The 6,776-nt window shown below is 41.9% G+C and overlaps 1 long non-coding RNA gene across 1 annotated transcript in view; it reads right to left on the bottom strand.

Annotated features, from left to right (window-relative positions):
• Positions 1–6,776, bottom strand: part of LOC133057235 (uncharacterized) — a 28,695-nt gene that overhangs the window by 5,570 nt on the left and 16,349 nt on the right. The window lies entirely within an intron of this gene.

Genomic DNA, 6,776 nt, shown 5'->3' with positions numbered 1-6,776 from the left:
AAAATGTTCTGAGCATAATTGAAAACTCTTTTATTATGTAATAAAATTGGAGCTGCCCCACCACTAATTCAAGAGCTGTATAAAGTTGCCCTCATGGTATTATTAAGTTGGTAGATGAGTAAATTACAGGGTGTCTTAGTGCTGTCCCCTCAGTGAAAGTGAAAGTCACTCAGTCATTCCTGACTCTTTGAGACCCCATGAACTATATAAAGTCCATGGAATTCTCCAGGCAAGAATATAGGAGTGGGTAGTCTTACCCTTCTCCAGGGGATCTTCCCAATTCAGGGATTGAACCCAGGTCTCCCACATTGCAGGCAGATTCTTTACCAGCTGAGCCACCAGGGAAGCCCAAGAATAATGGAGTGGGTAGCCTATCCCTTCTCCAGCAGATCTTCCCGACCCAGGAATTGAACCAGGGTGTCCTGCATTGCAGGCTGATTCTTTACCAACTGAGCTATTAGGGAAGCCCCTCATTACCCTAATACAATGAATATATAACTTTGATCTTTTTAATGATTGACATGTACCCCAAAGATGATGATGGGGAGCCTAAACCCTGAGGAAGAGCCGTTTGGAATATGCGTTTCTGAGTTGCAGGGATCAGGATAATAGTCTTAGATTTGAACCTGTGGTTGTACCTGGAAGGCAGCTGGCAATTTAGGTATATAGTTCAGGAAAGAGAGTCAATTTTACTTCTAATACTTAGCACAATGCTTTGGTATGTTAAATGTTTATTGAAAGTATTTTCCAGATATGATCATAATATCCATAGATTTTTTAAAAAAGAAATCATAAAAAACATAAAATCAAAAACTAAAATGTCCATTTGCCACTGACTTTGCTGCCTATCATACAGACCCCTACAACCCAGGGACCCTCCTCTCTTAATAATTCTGAGTACCCATTCTGTGCAAGGCACTGTGCTGTTTACTTTGGGGAAACACACTTGCTGTGAACCTAGTAGAGAACATAATCTGTAAGAGTGTGTCTGTGCACAGTGATTGTGCACGAATTCAGAGATGGAAGTGATCGCTGTGAACCAGACCTAGGAGGGGTCTCCTCGGGCTGCTACAGAGGAGCTAGTAGGGTGGCAGCAACTAGGAGAAGCAGTGCAGCGAGTGGAGAAGCGTGACGTGGCGGGGCGCTCTGAGCCCGGCCCTGGGGTGGGCGTTCAGAGGCAGAAGATAGGAACGCGCTGTTGAGAAAAGACTATGCAAATTCTCTGTATTGAGAGGTGTAATAGCCCAGTAATAAAGAACTTGGGCTGGCACTCAGATTGCATGGATTCTTAATTCTGCCATTACCTGCTGTGTGACTGAGCTAGTTACAATCTTTCTGTGCCTTAGCTGCCTTATCTGTGAAACGGGGAAAATAGTAGGACTCCTTCATTGGTTATTGTGGAAATTATATAAATTAATATATATTGGGCTTAGAATGGTACCAAGAACATAGTTTAAGTGTTCATGCATTTTGGCTCTTTTCATTCTCCATGGAGGAAATTAGAAACAAACAAACTAGGAGCTAAACTGTCTGCATAATATAAAATACTTCTTTCTTAAGCTCAGAATTGCTTTTCTACAGATTATACCGTTACTAATTTGATTAGACATCTGTAAGAGATGGGAACTGGTTTCCAGCCCCCCCACCCCCGCCCCCGGGCCACTAGAGAATGTAGAGGACTTAAAATTGTACTCCAGGTATTTCTTTGGCAGCATTTTGCATACCTAGAATTATTTTACCAATTATTTGTAATAATTTATTTAATTACTGTCTTGAATACAGGAACTGTCTATTTGGTTCATCCCCAATGTGTAGCACACTGCCTGGCACTTAATTGACACTCAGTATCTGTTTCCTGATTGAGTCTACCTGCTGGAGAGAAGCTGGCCCTTGAAGTGTGACTGCAGGTGTAGGGGAGAGGCGGGGCAGGGTGGCCGAGTAAGGACCAGGAGTATCAATAATGCAGTATTTCCTCTCGCTGTTCCTAAGCCTTTTGTAAAATTTTGCAAACTACTATAATTTGGATTTAGCTGTACTGTGTGGGATTAGATATGCAGCCTGGGAACATGCCTGGGACAAAATTGTCCCTGGAGAACAGTAACAGCCTGTGAAAGCCAGCTTTGAAAGAGTCAACTGTGATCAGCTGAGGGTGGAGGATTTTTCTGGGGTGAAAAAAACCAACCATGGTGACAAGCAACAACAGAATGATTTTCCAGAATTTGAGAGCATTCTTAAGAAATTCTGAAAGTAACTTAAAGAGAGATGGCTCACAGAATTATAATTTGGATGTTCAAAAAAGGGCCCTAGGCTGAATAACAGAATTTGGGACTCTTAAGACCCATGAGCAAGCAAATACACCTGGACTAATTGGAATTGAGGAGTTCTGCCCAGGAGTTCTGGGTAATAACACAGGGAAAACAAAATAAATGGGGTCCTGGTCACTGAGGGCCATGGGTACAAAGCTAAGAAATTTAAATCTTTTAAGTAGGTGATGTATAGAAGTCATGAAAGACCTTTGAGCAGGGTAGTAGCATTATGAATGTGGTACTCTGGAAAGATTAGTCCGTCGGTTATAAATTGGCATGAAGAAAGTTCAAGGTCCAAAGGTTAAATAGAAGATTATAATAATTGTTGAAACACAAAATTGAGTGATCTGAGTTAATAGCAATAGAGACCTTTCTGGGCATCATGAACTACATGACAATAGAGTGCTCATTAGGAAAAAAATTAACCATGGCCCCCAAAACTTAGCTACTGAGTGAACTGTGAAGTGTTGGGTATTTGAAGTACTAAGAACTGGGAAGTGGGAACTGTGTCAGGACGCTGTGGTTGGAGAGGGGAAATCGCTCATTCTGCCTGCCCCAGTCCATGCTCAACCAACTTTCGTCTTTACAACTTCAAAAACCTAGGTCTGAAGTTTCTGAAAACTGACTGAAGGCTTCTCAGTCATCCAGTTAATCAGCAAGTGTTTGCTAAGAACTAATGTCCTTCATTCTTCCACAGATATTTATTGATTACTTACTATGTGCTGGGTGGGCCGTTCTAGGTACTACAGATACAGTGATCAACAAAAAATACAAAAATGTCTATTTTGGGGAGTTTACATTCTAGAACCCATAACATTTGTGAGGAGCAATGAGAGAAATACCCAGTTACTCTCAAGAAACTTGTGTTGGAGAAATGACACGCTCATAATTTTTACTGTTTTCAATCTGTATGAAATGGTATTTATTATTTTAATTGTTTGGACTTTTTTATGAGGTGGAACATTGTGTTTTGTATATTTCCTTGATAATATATATTCATTCTGGTGGGCAACTCCACGGTTGAGCAACTGCTCTCTACTTCTCTAGTTTAAAAAAAAAAGAATAGATGAAAGCAAAAGAACAAAGGAAAGAATAAAAGAGAAGTATGTGTCTCTTACAGTAAAAGCTGCATTAATTAGCACTAAAAAGGTGTGTTTAGAGCCACATTTAGCAGTGTCCAACTGGCAAATTTTAGTATACCTGATATCCTCTAGTGTAAGTCTTCAAGTCAGGAGACTTGCCACACGAGTTAAAGTGGATTGGGATAGGTGGGCTGAACTGATTTCAGTAAGGTTGAAACTCGCGTGCTTAGTCGCTCAGTCATGTCTGACTCTTTGTGACCCCGTGTATCGTAACCCGCCAGGCTCCTCTGTCCATGGGGTTTTCCAGGCAAGAATACTGGAGTGAGTTGCCATGCCCTCCTCCAGGGGATCTTCCCAATCCAGGGATTGAACCCAGGTCTCCTGCACTGCAGACAGATTCTTGACCGTCTGAGCCACCAGGGAAGACCAAGGTTGAAACTTATCATTCCTGTTTATCAAAACTAGTCACTGGGCTTTAAGAAATAGAATTTGTAAATTATTTTTTCTTATCTTTTTTGTTACTAGAAATGTGTGTGAGAGAAGCAGTAAAATAGAAACCACCTATGACAATATAAATTAACTTTCATTCAACCAAATTTTTCATCAGGTGTTACCTTTTATCCTCTTAACATGTTGTAAAATAAAATACTTATTTTGCTTAAAACTACTTACTTCCTTCATATAAAGTAAGTGCTTACTTCCTACATATATAAAACTTATTACTGAAGTTCTGAGGGGGCCTAGAGAGATCAGAGTCAAGGATGATTTGTAATGAAAGGACTTCCTGAGAAGGGAATTGAGGGACATTTTAAAAGAAAAGACAGTTGTGGATTAGCTTGGGATGGGAGATTTCTAGGCAGAGAAAATGTTTCAGGCTATGGTGAAGAAGAAGTGAAGAGAAGTCGCTCAGTTGTGTCCGACTCTTTGTGACCCCATGGACTGTAGCCCACCAGGCTCCTGGGTCCATGGGATTTTCCAGGCATGAATACTGGAGTGGGTTCCCATTTCCTTCTCCAGGGGATCTTCCCAACCCAGGGATCGAACCTGGGTCTCCCGCATTGTAGGCAGAACGCTTTACCGTCCAAGCTACCAGGGAAGCAAGAGGTAGAAAGAACATGTAAGATTATGAACTTCCTTGAATAGAGCAGTTGGACTATAAAGAAAGCTGAGTGCCAAAGAATCAATGCTTTTGAACTGTGGTGTTGGAGAAGACTCTTGAGTCCTTTGGACTGCAAGGAGATCCAACCAGTCCATCCTAAAGGAGATCAGTCCTGGGTGTTCATTGGAAGGACTGATGCTGAAGCTGAAACTCCAGTACTTTGGCCACCTAATGTGAAGAACTGACTCATTGGAAAAGACCCTGATGCTGGGAAAGATTGAAGGCAGGAGAAGGGGACAACAGAAGATGAGCTGGTTGGATGGCATCAGTGACTCGATGGAAATGAGTTTGAGCAAGCTCTGGGAGTTGGTGATGGACAGAGAAGCCTGGTGTGCTGCAATCCACGGGGTCACAAAGAGTCGGATACGACTGAGCGACTAAGCTGAACTGGACTGCAAGGAGATCAAATCAGTCAAGCCTAAAGGAAATCAACGCTGAATATTCACTGGAATACTAATGCTGAAGCTGAAGCTCCAATACTTTGGCCACCTGATGCAAAGAGTTGGCTCACTGGAAAAGACCTGATGCTGGGAAAGATTGAAGGCAAAAGGAGAAGAGGGTGACAGAGGATGAGATGGTTAGATAGCAACACTGACTCAATGGACCTGAATTTGAGACAACTCCAAGAGACAGTGGAGGACAGGGTAGCTTGGCATGCTGCAGTCCATGGGGTTGCAAAGAGTGGGACATGACTTAGTGACTGAAAAACAAAAAGTAAAATGGGGTCACATTGATGGGCCCTAATCCTATATGAGTAGCATCCTTATAAGAAGAGGAGATTAGGACACAGACACCAAGTGAAGACTCTGTGAAGACTCTGGAAGAGGACAGCCATCTGCAAGCCAAGGAGAGAAAGCTGAGAAGAAACCAACCCTGATCACACCTCAGTGCTGGACTTCTAGTCTCCAGAGCGGTGGGAAGGTAAATTGCTGTTGCTTAAACCATACAGTCTGGGATACTTTGTTATGGCAGCCCTAGCAAACTAATACATGGAGGGAAGTGGATATATTCCAGATGTTTTTCTGGACCCAGAACCAAACCAACATTACTTTCTGATGGACTGAACTGGGGGTTGGGGAGTGGGAACTGGAAAAGTTGAGGCTGACTCTCAAGTTCCTGGTTTTCGAACTTTTAGAAAAAGTCTATTTAAAATATTTAACAAGAAACAATCTTGTGAAATAAAAGGACAACAGTTAACTGAAGCCCTTGAAGTCTGGGGAGAAAAATGGAAATAAATGGGATAGTGTGTGGAGAAGTTTTTATTTTGCAAATGCAAGTCGTTGACCGTATCATATTTGTTAGTTTATGTACACACTAGGAATCTACCACAGTTTTGGATAGAAGATCAAGGGTGAAAATGGTACTTGAGGGAAATGGATTTTGAACTACAGAAAATTGATTGAAGCTGGAAAGGCCAGATGGGGCCTAGGAGACCAGCCAGGAGTAGGCTGTAAGAACTGAGGTATGAACTAAGAAGTGTCTGATATGTCAGGGAAAATCAAAGGGACTGAATACACTTCAGTAAACATTTAGTGCATTCAGTGAATACATTTGCATACATAAACAGTGGACCCTTGAACAACACAGGTTTCAACAGCTCACACCCAGCTATCATTCACTAAATACACACCATGGTACCATATGATCTGAGTGGGTTGAATCCTCAGATGTAAAATCAAGGGACAAGTGTAATTTTATCTGTGGATTTTTGGACTGTGGGGAGGGTTGGAGCCCCAACCCATAGGTTGTACAAGAGTCAGCTGTAGATGTTAAATAGCTGGAGGCCAGAAGGGAGATGTAACTAAACCTCCTGCTATTTTTTCCAATAGGCAGCAAGCCCACCTAACGTAATTTTCTTCAAAGCTTTTCGGGGTCAGGATCCATGCCTCCCAAACTGCTTTTTATAAAACTTAATAAATGTTGTAGATAAGCAATCTATTCTGCCTTTTTTAAAAGGTGGTATTATTGTTTTAAAATAAATATGGTGAGATTTCTCTGGACCAGGAACTAGAAGCTCTGGTTCTGTCACAACAAAAGCTGTATGGCTGTGGGGGAAGTCATTTACCCAGTGCTATCCAATAGAACTTTCTGGGGTCAGGGGAGTGTTCCATATCTCTTCTATCTAATACTGGAGCTGCTAACCACATGCGTAGCTACTGAGCAGTTAAAACGTGGCTAGTGTGGCTAAGAACCCACTCCAGTATTCTTGCCTGGAGAATCCTGTGGACA

This window comes from Dama dama, chromosome 1 (genome assembly GCF_033118175.1).
Source record: "Dama dama isolate Ldn47 chromosome 1, ASM3311817v1, whole genome shotgun sequence".
NCBI classification, from domain to species: Eukaryota; Metazoa; Chordata; class Mammalia; order Artiodactyla; family Cervidae; genus Dama; species Dama dama.
This window is presented reverse-complemented; position numbering and strand designations above follow the sequence as displayed.